A 20182-nucleotide genomic window follows, 5' to 3' on the forward strand; every position below is an offset into this window, starting at 1 on the left:
GGGTTCAGTGCTGGAGCTTGTTCCGCCACCATGCCTCCAAAACATTAGTGGTGATTCTGCCACATCTGTCTGGTCCACCCCCTACTCTTCTTCTTCCTTTATCACCTCTTCTGCTGAATTTTCCTCTGAACCAGCAGTGCTCCCTAAGCATTCAAGGGGCTAGGCTAAAAGATATCATGCAATGCTTCAGTCGGTCTGTCTAGGGGACAGGAGCCACACCGGGGCAGAGATTCTGTCAGCTCTGCAGGGGCAGGCTCAGAAGTGGTTAACACCACGGCAGCTTGAGCCAGGAATGGTTGTATGTGACAATGGCACCAACCTTTTCTCCACCCTATGACAGGGACACTTGACACATGTTCCATGCTTGACACATGTGCTGAATTTGGTGGTGCAGTTTTTCTTGAACAGGTACCTGGGCTTACAAAATCTTCTGAGGCAGGCCAGAAAAGTCTGTGCCCATTTCTGGCAATCCTACAATGCCAGTGCTCAGTTGGGCTTCAACAGGAATTCAACCTGCCCACCAACCGCCTCATTTGTGACATGCCCATGAGGTGAAACTCAACATTGGCAGTGCTGCAGCAGCTGCACACGCAGCAGAGAGCCATCAATGAGTACCTGTGTGAGTATGGCACAAGGACAGGCTCAGGGGAGCTTGGTTTCTTTTCACCACACCAGTGGCTGCATGAAAAAGCATGCTTGCACTGTTCTGTCACCATTTGAGGAGGCCACAAGAATGGTGAGCCGCGATGATGCATGCATCAGTGACACTGTTCCTCTAGTCCTCCTGCTGGAGCACATGCTTCGTGGGATCGTGAATAGAGCATTTGAGGCAGAACAGCAGGAGGAAGAGGAGGACTTCTCTTCCTCACAAGGTCCCTTTTATGTAGATAACATTCCTGCGGGGCCACAAAACACAAAGGGGGAAGAGGAGGAGGAGGAGGATTATTGTGGCAGCATGGATGTAGATGATAACATACAGAAGTCTTCGAGGGATGGTTTTCATTCCCCAGATACCCCAGGATTGTACGTGACCGGGGAGAGGTTTCTCCTGACAATGTCATCCTTAGTGACCCAGAGGACTCAGAATCTCATACCTCCTCAAAATTAAGCTGCATGGGCTCCCTGATGCTGCAAAGCCTGTGAGAGGATTTGTGGTATCAAGGAGAGGGATCATTACTGGTTGGCAACCCTTCTTGATCCACGTTACAAGGGTAAAGTTGCAGAGCTCATCCTGCCTTCGCAGAGGGAGCAGAGGATGAAACATCTTAAGGACGCCTTGAAGAAAAATTTGTGTAACACCTTTCCAGACACTGGGAGGTTACCATTTTCTGGACAACGTTTTTCTGAGGTTCATTCTGTCAAAGGAGGAGCGGTGGAGAAGGTGGCCAGCTGACCGATGCCTTTAAACAATTCTTTAGTCCTCAGCGCCCAAGACTGTTAGGTTTAAGCAACCATCAGCAGCGTCTGAAGCATATGGTGCAGGATTATCTAGGGGCAAGAGCAGACTTGGAGACCTTTACAACTGAGCATCCACTGGGTTACTGGGTCTTGAAGATGGACCACTAGCCAGAACTTGCTCAATATGCAATTGAGCTACTGGCCTGTCCTGCTTCCAGCGTGATTTCCGAATGGACATTTAGTGCTGTTGGAGGTTTTGTGACGGATGAAAGAGTGCGTCTGTCCACAGACTCTGTTGACCGGCTGACATTTATCAAAATGAATCAGTCCTGGATCAACAGCAGCTATCAAGCCCCTGATGCTTATGTAACTGATTTCATTTTCTAGGGATCTGGGATCCCTTGAAGAGTGCCTCTGCTGTCTATCCTATTCCTGAATCTTGTTTATGCTAGCTTCCAAGAATGTTTTTGGTTTACGGCACCACCAACACCCAATGCCCATTTTTTCTGCACTTGTATCACAGGTGCATGTCATTTCAGTTTTTGTTCCTAATTTTCAACAGCAGGGCCCATTCCTGCACCCAGCAAGAGTAACTGTGAGGGGTTACAGTGTTCAGGCACCACTGACACCCAAGGCCCAAGTGTTCTGCACCTTTATGACAAGTACATGTAATTTCAATGTTTGTTTCTAATTTTTAACAGCAGGGCCCGTCCCTGCACCCAGCAAGAGTAACTGTGAGGGGTTACAGTGTTCAGGCACCACTAGGGATGGGTGAACGGTTTTGGCCGAGTATAAGTTTGGCTTAAACATCGCCCATTTAGGTACTCGCCTAACACCTGAACTTTCTTGGCACTTAGCGGGATGTTTGCCCATCCAGCACACAGTCAATAGGTTGTTAAGGTTTCCCTGCTGAGAGCTGAATTTAAAAAAATAATTGTAAAAATAAAATGTCAATTAAAAATAATTGGGGTAAAAACAGCTTGGGGGACCCTTTTTTTTAAAATTTTGGTGTGGGGTTCCCCTTAAAATCCATACCAGTCCTGAAGGGCCTGGTATGGACTGGGGGGAGGGGGGAACATATACGCCATTTTTGAAATTTGTATCTGTATTGCCGGGAGCCGACAAAACATAACAGCCGCAAGCAAGTTTAAATTACATTTTTCCTTTAAAAATGTCAGTATAGTTGCAAAAGGCTACATGTATTTTACAGATGTGCCACTTTACAGACACATTAGAGGGGACCCCCCAGGCATGATAGCTAAAGGAATTTTTCATTTTTATACTTTAAGCATCATTAAAATCACTGCTCCTGTAAAAATGATTGTTTTAAAAAAATGTTTTTGCATTGATACATGACCCCCAGGGCAGTGCCCAGGTCCCCATACACTTTTTTCTTGGCAATAACTTGCATATAAGCCTTTAAAATTAGGACTTTTGATTTTTCATGTTCGTATCTCATAGACTTTAATAGGGTTCGAATGTTCGCTAGAACTTTTCCCCTGTTCGAGATGTTCTGATGCGAACCGAACAGGGGGGTGTTCGGCCCATCACTAGCTACAAGTGATGGAGGTGTTAACAGGATAGGAAGCTGCTAGTAATAAAGGGGTTAACAGAGGGATGCACTGCTAGTAATGCAGGGGTTAATAGAATGAGGAGCTGCCAGTAATTGTGGGATTAACAGAATGAGGAGCTGCTAGTAATGGAGGGGTTATTAAAATTAAAAACTGCTAGTAATAAAGGAGTTAACTGAATGAGAAGTAGCTAGTAATGAAGGGGTTAAAGGAGTGAGGAGGGGCTGCTAGTAATGAAGGGGTTAATGGAATAAGGATCTACTAGTAATGAAGGGGTAAATGGAAGGGTCTGGCTGTAATGAAGGGCCTAATCGAAGAGATCTTTTTGTAATGTAGCGGTTAATAGAATGGGGAGCTGCTAGTAATGAAGGGGTCTTGCTGTAATGAAGGAGTTATCAGAAGGGATCTTGTTGTAATGAAAGGGTTCATAGAATGAGAAGCTGTTAAGTAACAAAGGGGTTAGTGAAATAAGGAGCTGCTGCTAATGAGTTGGGTAATGGAATGAGGAGTTGCTAGTTATAATGGGGTAGCATGGGTAACTGCTAGTAATGAAGAGGTTAATGGAATGAGGAACTGCTAGTAATGAATCGGTTAATGGAATGAGGAGCTGCTAGTATTGAAGGTGTTATTGGAATGAGGAACTGCTAGTAATGAAGGGGTTAATGGAATGAGGAGCTGCCAGTAATAAATGGGTTAAAGGAATGAGAAAATGCTAGTAACAAAATAGTTGATGAAATGAGGAGCTACTAGTATTGAATGGGTTAATGGAATGATGAGCTGCTAGTAATGAAGGGGTTTATGGAATGAGGAACTGCTAGTAATGAATGGGTTAATGGAATGAGGAGCTGCTAGTAATGAAGGGGTTATTGGAATGAGGAACTGCTATTAATGAAGGGGGTTAATAAAATAAGGAGCTGCTAATAATGAATTGGTTATTGGAATGAGGAGCTGCTGGTAATGAATAGGTTAATGAAATTTGGAGCGGCTAGTAATGAAGGGGTTATTGGAATGAGAAAGTGCTAGTAGTGAAGGGGTTAATGTAAGGGTCTGGCTGTAATGAAGGGGTTAATGGAAGGGTCTGCCTGTAATGAAGGGGTTAGTGGAAGGTTCTGCCTGTAATGAAGGGGTTAATGGAAGGGTCTGCCTGTAATGAAGGAGTTCATGGATGGGTCTGGCTGTATTGAAGGGGTTAATGGAAGGGTCTGCCTGTAATGATGGGGTTAATGTAAGGGTCTGCCAGTAATGAACAGGTTAATGGAAGGGTCTGCCTATATTGAAGGGGTTATGGAAGGGTCTTTCTGTAATAAAGGGGTTAATGGACAGGTCCGGCTGTATTGAAGGGAGTAATGGAAGGGTCTGCCTGTAATGAATGGGTTAATGGAAAGGTCTGCCTGTAACAAATGGATTAATGGAAGAGCCTGCCTGTAATGAAGAGGTTAATGGAAGGGTCTGGCTGCATTGAAGGGGATAATGGAAGGGTCTGCCTGCAATGAAGGGGTTAATGGATGTGTCTGGCTGTAGTAAAGGGGTTAATGGAAGGGTCTGCCTGTAATGAAGGGGTTAATGGAAGGGTCTGCCTGTAATGAAGGGGTAATGAATGGGTCTGGCTGTAATGAAGGGGTTAATGGATGGGTCTGCCTATAATTAAAGAGGAAGTAAAGTCCAAAAAAAAATCCGAGAAAAAAAAAGCCCTGTAAAGAGAAAGGCATAATGAGCTAGTATGCATCGCATACTAGCTCAATATGTAGTACTTAGCTTAAAACGAAGCCCCCGCCGTGCCGCCACCTCAGCGACAGGACGGCGACATGTCCTGCCGTCCCGCTTCCGGGTTCGCGTCCTCCGGCCATCTGATTGGCCGGAGGCGCGATTACATCACTCCCGCGCATGCGCGCGGGAGCCGCCGTTCACGGCACTGAGCTCTGAAGGAACGGCACGGGTGGCCGTTCCCTCAGAGCGCCTGCGCCGATGACGTCATCGGCAGTTTGCGCTGTAAATATCTCCTAAACGGTGCAAGTTTGGGAGATATTTATAGCACCTATAGGTAAGCCTTAATATAGGCTTACCTATAGGTAAAAGTTATACAAGAGGGTTTACAACCTCTTTAAGGGGTTAATGGAAAGGTCTGCCTGTAATAAAGGGGTTAATGGAAAGGTCTGCCTGTAATGAACGGAATAATTAATGGGTCTGGCTGTAATGAAGGGGTTAAGGGAAGGGTCTGCCTGTAATGAAGGGGTTAATGGGTGGGTCTGGCTGTATTGAAGGGGTTAATGAAGGGGTATGCCTGTAACAAAGGGGTTAATGGCTGGGTCTGCCTGCATTGAAGGGGTTAATGGCTGGGTTTGCCTGTAATGAAGGGGTTAATGACTGGGTCTGCCTATAATGAAGGGGTTAATGGCTGGGTCTGCCTATAATGAAAGGGTTAATGGCTGGGTCTGCCTGTAATGAAGGGGTTAATGGCTGGATCTGCCTGTAATGAAATAGTTAATGGCTGGGTCTGGCTGTAATGAAGGGGTTAATGGAAAGGTCTGCCTGTAATGAATGGGTTAATGGTGGGGTCTGCCTGTAATGAAGGGGTTAATGGCTGGGTCTGCCTGTAATGAAGGGGTTAATGGAAAGGTCTGCCTTTAATGAAGGGGTTAATGGCTGGATCTGCCTGTAATGAAGGGGTTAATGGCTAGGTCTGCCTGTAATAAAGGGGTTAATGGAAAGGTCTGCCTGTAATGAAGGGGTTAATGGCTAGGTCTGCCTGTAATAAAGGGGTTAATGGAAAGGTCTGCCTGTAATGAAGGGGTTAATGACTGGGTCTGCCTGTAATAAAGGGGTTAATGGAAAGGTCTGCCTGTAATGAAGGGGTTAATGGCTGGATCTGCCTGTAATGAAGGGGTTAATGGAAAGGTCTGCCTGTAATGAATGGGTTAATGGAAAGGTCTGCCTGTAATGAAGGGGTTAATGGCTGGGTCTGCCTGTAATAAAGGGGTTAATGGAAAGGTCTGCCTGTAATGAATGGGTTAATGGCTGGGTCTGCCTGTAATAAAGGTGACATCAGTCACATCCTCTCCACCCTGCTGAAGGCAGAGATTGGGAACGCGCACAGTGCACGCCCTCTGTGGAGAAGGGTCACTGAGCACGCGCAGGGAGCGTGCACGGCACTGGAGGAGAGAGTATCATTTTGCAGTTAACACCGGCATGCCCAGCGAGCTGTGATTGGTGCAGAGCAGATACGTCATATGTTTTGGATGTGAGGAGTCATGTGTTCAGTGTTCTTTGTTTTCCAGGAGAGCAGATTCTGCAATCACTGTGTGTGAGAAGACACTGAACCCCACTGTGACCCCCCACTGACTACAACCCCCACCTGTCATCTGTCCATGAGGTGAGTAAATACCACCATTATTATTATTATTGTATGCATTCCTCATGTTTATGTCTGTGATCAGTTCAGATGTGATCTAATAATAACTTTCATAAAACTGACATACAAAGTTTCCTGGCAAGGTGCAGACAGAGGTGTCTCTATGTACCCTCTCAGATTCTTCTACTTATGTTATTATTGTGTGACATGTTTGGACATTGTATAGAAATGCTGTGTGTGTGTGTGTGTGTGTGTGTGTGTGTGTGTGTGTGTGTGTGTGTGTGTGTGTGTGTGTGTGTGTGTGTGTGTGTGTGTGTGTGTGTGTGTGTGTGTGTGTGTGTGTGTGTGTGTGTGTGTGTGTGTGTGTGTGTGTGTGTTTACTTCCCTGATCCCAGCACTGGGCACACACTGCACATACAGGACACAAGGGGTTAACACATGACACTGGACTCGGACAGCACTTTCCAGGAAGATCTGCCTGACTGATTATTGGAGAGGTCACATGATCATCATATCATCAGGGAAGAGGTCCTACTATCATCTTATCATCCATACATGAAGACAGTTACCATTTACAGATGAATGCTTTTTACAGTGTGTGTATAGACAATGTTTTTTTTTTTTTTTTTTTATCAGTTTAGGATAAAGACCGAAAAAACAGTACAATTGTTTTTTTTTTTCCACTTCCTGTCCCAACAATAATTAGGGGAAATTTCCCAAAGTGAGGGGAAATCCCCTCTTAGACAAGTGTCCCCTGTGGAAGATTTCCCCTCACCGATTATTTTGGGAACAACTTCATATTTTATTTCCCTTCCTATTTTTCTGTGGCAATGGTCACAAGTACAAATAAGGGGATGAAGCTACCCAATGGAGACACAGACAGCAATAAATACATTACAGAGGGACAAACACTTCTCTACTCTGTCCAAAAAAAAAAAAAAAAAAAGGTTTTGCCTAGAGATTCACTTTAGAGGCATTGTTGGACAAATATTCCATGACACAAGTAATTAATTATAATACGCCTATAATTTGAACCGCAGAGGTAGTATAGCTTGCATACCATTCCAATATTAAACTGTTTGAGGAAAGCCCCCAGGGCATGTAGTGGCGGATCAACTATGAGAAACGTACCCTGCTTTATGTAAAAAAACGTTAGGGAGTGTATATATATATATATGTACTGTATACAGCATTTTTACTATCTGTAGTATGGACTGCTTCTTTTGTTTGAGCTTTGCTTTATACTGTATGTATACAATGTCATTTACAATTCGGGGCCCATGTAGATCTATGTGTGCACAGAGGTGGGTTTCTTTGTAGGGTTAGGCCAGTGTGTTGCCATTAGTCAGTGTGTATTTCCTTCATGGGTTGACATGTGTTCTCACATGCGTTTTTGATTTTAGAATGTATAATGAATAGAGTTAGCAGCCATTAATCAAGGCTTGTTTTTAATTCATGATAACACGTTCTATCTATTTTGATGCACTGCTATTGACTTCTTTGGGCCTCCCAACATACTAATTCACATATAGTGCAGTGACAGGAGTTTTACTGCATTGTATTATGCCTGTCATCACATGGACACACAGAAAGCAATTGTTCTCTGAGTGTCTCATTCACAACGGAGCTGCACTAAAATGCAGTACAGAATCGCAGGGCACCGTAGAGCAGTGCAGCACATCATGCTGCTGTGCAGCAACATAAATGAAGTGTTCTTTTGTATACTTCAAATAAAGTTTGTACAGGAAAAAAAAAAAAAAAGGAGCTGCACGTGATAAGATGAATTCTGCACCACACTGCCCCCTACCTAGCTGCTGGAGAACTATCCATTCTAGTGCGAATTGACCCTTTGAATGCAGAAAAAATGGACATGTCATTTAAAAAAAATGCACTGCTATGGGAACTAAAACTATTCCTATTTTGAGGAATTGGACATATGTGGTTTAGCATGCTGCAACACTTATACTAAAATGTACCACGGTAAATGGGCCCTTCATATTTTTGTTCCCTTATTGATTAGGTATAAGTTTTAAGAGCCAATTCTCATAGCCGTACATGGCCCAGATCAGCGTATTTATGCTGCGATAGGTACAGCCAGGAGTTTCCAATCACCTGCGGACAGAAACTCTTTACACATCAATCACAGGTTTACACTGCCCACATTCGTCCACATGTAATTGCTCAAGGCATGTAACACCTGGCTTTACCTACTGCAGAAGTACACTGATCAGGCTGGTGTATGGGCATTATATATATATATATATATTTATATATACATACCCACTATATTCTCAAAAGTTTGGGGACCCCTGCCTTTACACACACATTCATTTTTTTGGCATCCCAGTATTAGTCCGTAGAGTTTATTATTGAGTTAGCCCACCCTTTGCAGCTATAACAGCTTAAACTCTTCTGGGAAGGCTGTCCACAAGGTTAAGGAGTGTGTCTATGGGACACCATTCTTCCAGAAGTGCATTTGTGAGGTCAGGCACTGATGTTGGGTGAGAAGGCCTGGCTCACAGTTGCTGCTCTAATTCCTCCCAAAGGTGTTCTATCGGGTTGAGGTGAATACTCTGCGCAGGCCAGTCGAGTGTCACCACTGGTCCAAATCATTTGGTGGAGGGGGGATTATGGTGTGGGGTTGTTTTTCAGGGGTTGGACTTGGCCTCTTAGTTCCAGTGATGGGAACTCTTAAAGCATCAGCATACAAAGACATTTTGGACAATTTCGTGTTCCCAACTTTGTAGGAACAGTTTGGGGATGGCCCCTTCCTGTTCCAACATGCCTGTGCACCAGTGCATAAAGCAAGGTCCATAAAGACATAGATGATCAAGTTTTGGGGTGGAGGAACTTAACTGGCCTGCACAGAGTCCTGATCTCAACCCAACAGAACATCTTTGGGATGAATTAGAGCTGAGACTGCGAGTAAGGTCTTCTCACCCAACATCAATGTTTGACCTCACAAATGTGCTTCTGGAAGAATGGTCAAACATTCCTATAGACACTCCTAAACCTTGTGGACAGCCTTCCCAGAAGAGTTGAAGCTGTTATAGCTGCGAATGGTGGGCCAACTCAATATTAAACCCATCGGACTAAGACTGGGATGCCAATAAAGTTCATGTGTGTGTGTGTAAAGGTAGGCATCCCAGTACTTTTGACAATATAGTGTGTGTTTGTGTATGTGTGTGTGTGTGTGTGTATATATATATATCTATATATATATATATATATATATAAATAGATAGATATAGATATATATATATATATATATATATATATATATATATAAAAACTATATACTGTACATACATTTATACTGTGTGTGTATGTATGTATGTATGTGTGTGTGTATATATGTAAAAAACTATATACTGTACATACATTTATACTGTGTGTGTATGTATGTATGTGTGTGTGTATATATATATATATAACTATATACTGTACATACATTTATACTGTGTGTGTATGTATGTATGTATGTATGTATGTGTGTGTGTGTATATATATATAACTATATACTGTACATACATTTATACTGTGTGTGTATGTATGTATGTGTATATAACTATATACTGTACATACATTTATACTATGTATGTATGTATGTATGTGTGTGTGTGTGTGTGTGTATATATATATATATATATATATATATACGCATGTGACTCCACAAATCTAGGCCTGGGCAGGTGCCTGTGATCTCCATGTGACAGGCAGAACAATGGAGAGCTCTTCTATCCTCTAGGGAACAAACCGTCTGTGAAAAGGAAGTTGTTCTTTAGAAGTGTGATGTGAATACTGCTCACCTGTCCTCGCTCACCTGTACACAAACAGCTGCTCACAGGGGGCAGAGTTTAGCTCAGTCCAATCACGTGAGCCGGCTTCCAGTGTTTATTTACATTGTGTTCCAGCTTTTGCTTGCATCAGAGGGGAGGGGATGATTTCGTAACTTTAGATAGGGCTATTTATTTCTTAACCCGCCTAAGGCACCTTGGTGAAGTTCATCAGATGTTATTTATGGTTGTCATGTCTCGATATTGTAGATCCTTGTGCAGACTGTATTTGTACTAGCCGTGTAGTTTTAAGGACAAAGGCATCCTATGTTATATAGAGAAACTGACGTATTTAGTACTGCAGCATTAAAGATCAGTGAGCAGCTAATGTTATCTTTATGGACTAGGAATATATTTTGAATCCTGATGTGAATTTAGGTCATGAGCACAGACTATCCTACTTTTATATTTACTGTATTTACTATTGGGTACATTTCTTCATAATCTTCTACATTTGCTTCACACAGTTGCTCAAATTAAATACTGGTGCCAGTTATTCTTTAGGATTTTTATGCTTTATTATTACCACACAGGATTTATATAGCAACAGCGGTTTGTGTAGCACTTTACAAAATTAGGGGAGACAGCACAGTTACAATGCAGTACAACACAGGAGGAATCAGAGGGCTCTGCTCCTTAAAGCGGTTGTAAACCCGAAAACAAAACAAAAAAACCTGCAAGACAAAGGCATAATGAGCTAGTATGCATTGCATACTAGCTCATTATGTATTACTTACCTTAGAACGAAGCCCCGACACGGACCCCCGGACATCGCTGCGGGCGCTGCCATGATCTCTCGGCGTCTCTTCCGGGTTCGGCGGCTCCGGCGATTGGCTGGAGCCGCGATGACGTCACTCGCCTTATTATAGGCTTATCTGTAGTTAAAAGTGTCAAAAAGCGGGATACTACCGCTTTAAAATGTACAATATAAAAGGGTGGCTCAAGGCATACAAAAGGGAAAACCTGTTAGAGATGAGCTGATGGAGAAAGTAAAAGGATAGGCCCGCCTGAAGAGATGAGTTTTCAGGTATTGCCTGAAAGCAGATAGAGCAGGATATAGTTGGACAGATTAGAGTAAGGAGTTCTAAAGGATGGGAGAGGCTCTGGAAAAGTCCTGGAGGCCCAGCATGGGAGGAGATGACGAGGGAGTTAGAGAGCAGGAGGTTTTGGGAGGAGGAAAGAGAATGATTTGGTTGGTATTTTGAGATGAAGCTGTTATGTAGCTGGGGGCAGAGTTGTGGATGACTTTGTATGTTGTTAGTATTTTGAATTTTACTTGTTGGGTGAGCGGAAGCCAATGGAGGGAATAGCAAAGAGGGGTGAGGACACTGAATGGTTGGTAAGGTGAATACGTCTGGCAACAGTATTATTTATAGATTGCATGGTTGGTAACCTTTGTAGGCCAAGGAGAGAGGTACAATAGTCAAGGCGAGAGATAACCAGGGAGTTATTTAGAAGCTTTGTAATATTTCAGGTAAGAAGGGATGTATTTTGGAGATGTTATGGAGTTTAAAGTAGAACTCTAGGCAAAACCTTTTTTTCATTTTGGAAAGAATAAGGGAGAGTTATAACCCCTGTCAGATTATTTTTTGTCATCTGTGTCCCATTGGGAAGATTTCCTTCCACTTCCTGCCCCAAAGCCAAACAGGACCTGAGAGAAAATCCCTGCAAATTAAGGGAATTCCTTTGGGACCCCCAGGTCACCAGAACTAGTGTCCCCAATGGAAGATTTCCCCACTATCACTTTTCTGGGGACAACCCATAATTTGGGATTGTTAATTTGGGATGTTAAACAGGACAAATAGAGAGGATGAATCTCCTTAACGGGGACACAGAGAGTAATAAAAACTAACAAGCATTCTAATCCCTCTCCACACTATCCAAAACTAACAAAAGTTATGCCTTTAGTTATACTTTAACCTCCCTGGCGGTATTCCCGAGTGTGGCTCAGGGTTAACTTTCAGTACCAAAAGCGGTAAACCTAGAGCCATACTCGGGATTACCCTGCAATGGTACTTACCTTCCCTGCGCTCCCCCGCCATCCTCCTCGTCCACCTCACACTCTCTCCCCGCTCTGTGCACGGCCAATTGCTGGCACTTACCTTCCGTTTCCCTCCCTGCAAGTGTTGCGACGCAGGGGGGTGGAACCAGCGGCAAATTCAAAAGTGTAACAAACAAATGATATGATACAAAGCTGTGATTCTAATGGATTACACTGTATCATGCCATTTTAGCACAGAATTGCACCTGGTGACTTTTCCAGTGCCCTGCCTGTGCTTTTCCAGTTCTTTGTGCCTGGAAAATTTTTAACGACCACGGTGTCCAAAAAGCATTCTTTTTGCACAAAAGCGCTTTTAGACGAACTGGAAAACAGCAAGAGCGAAACGGAGTTACTTGAAGAACTGAGCGATAGCGATTCGTGGGAAAATTCATCATCAGGTACGGTAAGTGACGACAGCAACGATTCTGATGTCTCTTTCTGGCACATAGCTTGTGGAATTTGGGAAGCATATCCAATTATTTTTCAGAATTTCCAACTGAGCTATGTGCCAGAAAGAGACACCAGAATCGTTGCTGTCATCACTTTCCGTACCTGATGACAAATTTTGCCACGAATCGCTATCGCTCATTTCTTCAAGTAACTCAGTTTCGCTGTTGCTGTTTTCCCGTTCATCTAAAAGCGCTTTTGCGCAAAAAGAATGCTTTTTGGACGCCGTGGCTTTTGCACAAAGCACTGCAAAAGCACGGGCAGGGCACTGGAAAAGTCACCAGGTGCAATCCTGTGGTGAAATGGCATGATACAATGTAATCCATTAGGATCACAGCTTTGTATCATGTCATTTAGTGTATTTCATTATTGCTGCCGGTTCCACCCCCCCCGCGTCGCAACGCTCGCAGGGAAGGGAACCGCAAGACAGGTGCCGGTATCGGCCTAGCACACAGCGGGAGGACGGCGGGGGATCGCAGAGGAAGGTGAGTTTTAAAATGTAAAACAGATTTCCATGCAAAAGAATGTACTGGACATAATCAGACCGCCAGGAAGGTTAAGGCAGCAAGATTTGGACAGCCATTACATCACTGCACATGTGCCCTCCTTCCTGAAAATGGCCTAGCATGTATGGGCAGTCCCAAGCCCGACAAGCTTCAGAACAGCGCATGTATAGTTGACATGTCGGCACGCAGCTGCCTGTAATGGGCATTTACGGGCAGCGCTAAAATAGACTGAAATTCACGGGCTGCCTGTAAATTAACAGGCGGTTGGCAAAACTGGATTGAATGTAGATCTAAAAAGGAGAGATCAGAATCCAGGATTACACCTAGCACCCTAGCATGAGAGGAGGGTCTGATAGTTGTGCCATTGACCCTGATGGAGAAGTCAGGGGAGGGGGCACAGGGGGAATAAATATTATGACCTCAGTTTTGGAAAGAGGAAGTGGTGTGACATACATACTGATATGTCAGTTAGCAAATTAGGGATGCAGGAGGAGACAGACGGGGTGAACAGAGGAATAGAGAGAGAGTTTAGGGTGTTGTCAGTGTAGAGATGGTATTGGAAGTCATTGGAGGCTGTCAGCTGACCCAAGAAGGAGGTGTAGATAGAGAATAGAAGAGGTTTGAAGATGGAATCTTGGGATATCCTTTCTGAAAAAGGAAGTGGAAGCGACAGAGTTGTAAGTGACACTGAGGGTGCAGTGAGATAGGAAAGAAAAGAACCATGGAACACTAACATCATGGAGGCCAAGGTAGTGGAGGCTTTTGAGGAAGAACAGGTGGTAAACCGTATTAAAGGCAGCAAAGAGGTCTAAGAATAAGGATACTGAAGAGTACAAGAGTAGTGATGCCTTGGTATTTCTTGAGCCACATCTATTAAGACATGCAAGGAAAAATACTGCATGTTCAGCTAAGACTACCCATAAATGATCATATCTTATCATATCTTATATCTTATCTTATAAACAATTGCTAAATCTGCCTGTTCCCAAAGTGATCTTTAGCTGCCACTTCCTTAAGTAACTGTTGTTCCTGTTGTCTACACCGTGTACTCTTAAGAATATTTTAGTGTACTTTTGCTCATGATATCTGACCATGAAGAAAAGCTTGTCTGTGTGATGCTTTTCTTAGATTGGGTTGTATCACATCTCACACAGACCTTCACCCATGTATTTAGCTTTCTATTATATTACTCCAATCCCTGTTCCTTTCAGAATCGCAAATACAAGTATTTTTTTCATTAGCTGGCCCATACTTTCTGATTTCTCACCTAGCCATGCTGTATGCATTCTCCTGGGATACTCACATCATACATCCCAAGAGGCACATTGTAGATGCATGGCAGCACATCCATCAGGGGGCCACTTGCAAGAACCTAGAAAAGATAGCTGGCTCCTGATGACATTAGCAAGGAACATGGTGGTACAGGACCCAGTGTCTGGTGATGGAATGGTGATTAAAACAGGCAATGCTGGAGTTCCTGGGCTTGTATGTTTTTTTTTTTTTTTTTTTTTTTAAATCTGTTTAGATATTTCTGCTTAGTTACACTGGTCTAGCTTGGACCAATGTAACTATGCATGTGCCATATCTGGCTGATCCTCATGGAAGCTGGAAATCACTGTAGTGCCACTAGCTTCCGGGTCCAAAGGTCAGTGAATTCAATTTTCTCAATGAATTTAAAGGTGTTGAGTGGATGAGGTGTAAAGGTAGGGTTATGGTGTCACAATCTCTACCACTCCCAATCAGAAAACACTTTGCATTTATTGGCAAAATGCAAAGTGTTCTCTGAATAGCGCCTGTACCAACTGAGCAACCTCCTACTACTAGGCATCAGGGCAGCAGCTCAGTATAGGACTTGGAGCCATCAACAATCACTGTAGTAGATCAGTAGTAGATAGTGATTTCCACCTTCCAGGGGGATTGGCCAGGTTCGATACATCCAACTTGCACTGGTCCCAGCATGTCCAATGTAACTATATAAAAATATTCATACCTAAGCTTCAGCCTTAAGGACAACTCAGTGAACAACGTAAAAGGGGAATAAAAAAAATGAAGCAAGCAGAAAAAAGTTCATTTTTAGCTAAAGGAGTAGACACTGGTCATTTAGTAAGTAATCACATTGCCTAATAAATAGGGTGAAGCTAGGTTCACTTTCAGTGGCGGCCCGCCCATAGAGGGCGCAGGGGCGCCGCCCCCCCAAACGTAGCAGAAAAAAAAAGATTAAATTAAATTTCAAAAAAAAAAAGTTACGTTTTCGCCCACTAGGGGTGCCAGACTGTGTGCTGGGTATGGGGGGGGTGGGGTTTTTGACCCCACCCTCGCCCGGCAGAGGCGCTGATTGGCGCTCTTCTAGGGGTGTGTCGGGGTGCAGCCAGGGCCGGTGCTAGACTGTTTTATGCCCTAGGCAAGATCAGCTACTGGCGCCCCCCCAAAAAAAAAAAAATAAAAAGGGAAGGGGTTAAAAACTGCTCTATGTTATATCCAGTGACCTTGATTTGATGGTTCCTCCAGGTAATGCTGTCATACCCAGTGATCCCAATGTTCCTCTATGTCACATCAGGGGTCCCTGATGTTCCTCCATGTCATACCTGGAGACCCTGATGTTTTTCCATGTCACACCTGGGGACCCTGATGTTCCTCCATGTCACACCTGGGGACCCTGATGTTCCTCCATGTCACACCTGGGGACCTCAATCCCAATGGCACACCCAGGGATCCAAATTCCTAATGTCACACCTGGTGACCCCAAACCCCTGTTACACTTGTGACCCCTCTCCCCCATGTCACACCTGGTGACTCCGATTCCCCATGGCATACCTGGTGACCGCAATTCTCTTTCACACCAGTGATACTCCATGTCACACCCAGGGACCCTGATTCCCTGTTCTGGGGACACTTACTGGGCAGTATGAAGAGAGTGGCCTGCACTCTGCCCTCCTTCACCATGATCCTGCTTATTCCTTCTCCCAGGACGCACCTCTCCTGGACCACAGTGCTCACCACAGCTCCAACCAGCTCCTGGTGGAGGGAGAAGCAGCAGTCGGAGAGCTCCGCACCTCCTTCATCACCAACATCCTCAGACCATTCTGTTGCCTCATCGCTTCTGCTCCAGTAAAGGTGCCGCCCTCCAGTACCGAGCTCCGGCTCAGGTTCAGCTCTCCTCCACTCCCTGCTTAATACTGACCCAGGGAAATGAATGGCTGCCCACCAGCTCAGATTAGAGAGTCACTTCCCGCCCAGGGATTAGGCCGCTCAGCTCCAGACGAAGAGGATCATTATGCAGCTAGCACTCCGGTGGGATCCTTTCCTGCCCCTTGGGGCTCCCCCAACAATGGTGGAAAGCCAGGGCCTGGTAGTTCTGCCACTGCCCAAGACACCTGGCATCTTCCTCTGTCCCTTCTTCCTCCCCCACTGCCGTCCCTTTCCGCAGCTCACAAGGATCATTCATGACGGAGAGTGAGTGCTGACTCGTGGTTGCGCCCGTAGGTGGCAATGCGCTCTAGGCGGCTGCCTAGTTTACCTAGTGGAAGCACCGGCCCTGGGTGCAGAGCCCCTTAATATGTGATATATTGGGAGAATTTGTTCATGCAAGCAAAATACAGGGGACAAAATGGGTGGAGTCTATAAGGGGTGGGGCTTCGGAGAAATGGGAGGGGTCAAAATGGAAGGGCGGGGTCTTGCGCCCCCCCCATCTTAAAACTTCACCAGCCACCACTGCTTTGAAAACACAATTATGTTCAAAGGAAAGGACAAAAAATTCATTTTTTTTCCCCTGCACATGATAAGGTGATTGAAGTGAGCACAGCCTCTCCCTATTCACTAAGGTAAGTGGGTAGTCACCAAGTGAACAGCCTTTATTCCTTTAGTAAATCATTCTCACCATGTGCATTTACAGGCAGTGTTTGTATTGGGTGCATCACTTGCAAGACTTCTCTGTTTCTATGTCCATCCTGACAGAGAAGCTTTATTGTCATCTAATTATCTTTGTTGTAGCTACTCATTTTATCCTATGTAGCTACCAACATCATACCAGAGATTTATAGCTACACAGACAAGCATTGTAGCATGCTGCTGCAGCAACATTGTAGCCAGCTATAAACTACCATAGAAAATGGGAGATTTGTACAGATCTGGTACACTGTTGCTTGTGTGACATTGCCCTATGTCAGTGAACTTGCTGTAGTCTGCCTTCAGGCTTCCAGCATGCCTTTAAAAACTGCTTGAGAATTACAGACTACAAAATATAAAAAGTATTGGTTTCTGTGAACAACTCTGTATTTATACTGTATTCATCTCTTACTTCTAGTAGATTCCCATAGTGTATAATAAACTCAGAATAGAATTGCCTTGAAATGGCTCAAGGCATTTCTGCAGTTTAGAGATCTAATGACTTGTGCTTTATGTATAAGGCACTATGATCAAGAATTGTTTATAGTGAAATCGAATTGACTTGGTGACTTTATTCTTGAACAAACATTGGACTAAGCTATGAAAAATTCTACAGCAGTATTAAACCCCAAAGCAAAAATGCAATATATTGCAGTTTATCAATCCTTTTCATGTCTCTCCTGTTCCACCTTAAGTGTGCAGCAGGCATTGTATGTAGAGAATATACAGTATATACACTCAATAACATATTTGTCAGTGTTTGCTTTATACCATTTTGAGCTTTTAAATGACGAGGCAGATTTTTTTCTGCCACAATGGAGCATTGCCCTAATAATGCCATCCATGTTTAACCTAGACATGTCAATTTAAAGTGGACATAAGCCAAATCATAACCATACAATTATTCATTTGTATGTTAAAGAGAAGCTTCTCCCTGTAAACAAAAATGTAAAAAAGTCAGCAGCTACAAATTATGCAGAAAAAAAAAAAAAACATGCACTTACCTGTCCATGGATCCAGCGATGTCCTCACCCAACCCGTCTCTTTGCCGGTCTTCTGGTTCAGGTGACGGCATTTGAACTGTGGGCAATGGACTGTGACTCCTTGTGGCTTCACAGCCGGCTGCTCACTGTGCATGTGCAAGCTGCGCTGTGCCTCGTGAATGGTCCCACAGTCTCCTGGGACCCGTGACATGTCCCAAGAGACTGCTTAGATTGCTGTGACAATCTGACCAGAAAAGGGAGTGAGTACCTGTCAAAAAATACCTTCCAATTATAGGAGAGGAGGGGGGGGGGGAGGAAAAGTGGAGCATTCTCTTTTAGGTGAATTTCCACTTTAATTTAATATAAAATTTAGTTTTCAGTCTTTCTAAATCTACAGTTTTTATTTACATAATACCTGTCCTTGTTCAAGAACTATTTTTTTTTTTTTTGTTGGGCCCTGCTTCCCTTTCGGCCTAGACCAGAATGACATGTCACTGATCTTTGGAGCCCCCTGGGATACTTACATCTTTTGTTCCAGGAGGCTACAGAATTGGCATACCGAGTGGCCGGGTACAGCTCATCATTGTAGCTGGCTGCCTGCACGCAATAAAGGCAGCCAACTGAAGAGGACCAAGATGGTGGCACGAAACTCGCTGCATGACACCCGAAAAGCTGATTGCAGCGCTGGATTCACTGTGCAGGTGAGTTTGTGTTTTTAGAAGAGTACAGCACTACCGGAAAGAGGGAAATAAACATGGAAAGGAGTTGAGTACCGCTTTAACCTTTTTTTTTTTTTCTTTTTTTTTTTGTCATTGCCATGAAAAGGGTAAACCTGGCAGTTAGTTAGATTTATGTACTTTGCATCTCACTTTAAATAATATCTTGTTTTTCTGTAAACCATCAGGAAAAGTCACATTGGTTTGGAGCATGCAAGCTGTGTTGAGGGTGTACCGTTACACATCATAGCCTGGCCTCATTTCCATTTGACATTGTTTATATCTGCTAGGTTGTCCTTGCTGCCTGCTAGGGGTTTGCCAAGAGGAAACTGATCTGTCTGTCTTTAGGACTGCCGTGTGTGGATCTACTGTATAAAAACAGAAGGGTCTGTTTAGGTCACCAATACCCTGAAACTGAAGTATCAGCCTTCCGTTACATGCCTGAATGCCTGTGGTCACTAGAAATACAGGCCATCTGTTTGATGTGATAGGCTTCTCACATGTCCATAACGATAAAACTGATTCCAAGTGCACAAAAGTCACATTTTATCTCCTAAATACCAAGCACATCTGTTCCCGATTCAAGTTAATGCCTTAGGCCCCTTTCACACGGGCGGTGCGCCAGACTTAGTTTTTCTCAGCATGGAACGATCCTCCGATCCCCACTGAGCCAGCGGATGACAGGTCCCTCACCGCTTTTTTTGCAGAGACAGAGCTGTCAGATCCCCGCTCTCCTCTATGGGAGATCGGATGAGAACGGACCGCCTGTCCATTTTCATCCGTTCTTATGCGATCTGATCCTCCAGATGGATGGAAAATAGGGTTTACATCCGTCCGGATTTCACAGACAGGATCAGATCTGATAGCAGTGGGTGTCAGCGGAGATGTCTCTGCTGATATCCGCTGCTCCATAGGGCTGCATGGAGCATCCGATCTGGTCCGCCTGAAAAACTGACAGGCAGAGCTGATCGGAAAGCCTGTGTGAAAGGGGCCTTAAAGTATACCTAAAGTCAAAATATTAGTTTGGATAGAGTGGAGAGGGATTAGAACACCTGTCAGGTTTTATTGCTGTCTGTGTCCCCATTAGGGAGTCTCACCTTTCCTATTTGTCCTGTTGATCATTAAAACCTACAGTGAAAGTAAAAGGAAATCTCAAATTTTGTGCTGTCTGCACAACAGTAATAGAGGGGAAATCTTCCAGTGGGGACGCCAGTTCCTGTGACAGCCAGAGATTTCTTCACTTTTGATGGATTTCCTCTGACTTCCTGTTTTGGCTATGGGACAGGAAGTGGAGGGAAATCTCCCCAGTAGGACACTGAAGGCAAAAAAAAATCTGACAGGGGTTGTAACCTTCCCATAAAAAAAACTTTACCTTTATTTCTACTTTAAAACCCATTTGTTGTATATAGATACCCAGAGCCTATAATCTGGGTAAACCTAGCTGCTTTAC

General features: G+C 44.1%; 1 protein-coding gene across 2 annotated transcripts in view; it reads left to right on the forward strand.

Moving 5' to 3' along the window:
* Positions 1-6706: 6706 nt before the first annotated feature.
* The window catches only part of KLHL24 (kelch like family member 24), a 122061-nt gene continuing 108585 nt past the window's right edge, over positions 6707-20182 (forward strand). Inside the window, exon 1 of one of the 2 annotated variants that reach the window (XM_082252202.1) lies at positions 6707-6846. The gene's annotated coding sequence lies outside the window, so the exon portion shown is untranslated. The remainder of the gene's footprint in view (positions 6847-20182) is intronic. The other variant, XM_082252203.1, reaches the window with a different exon arrangement.

This window comes from Pelophylax lessonae (genome assembly GCF_965119305.1).
Source record: "Pelophylax lessonae genome assembly, chromosome: 3".
Lineage (NCBI taxonomy): Eukaryota > Metazoa > Chordata > Amphibia > Anura > Ranidae > Pelophylax > Pelophylax lessonae.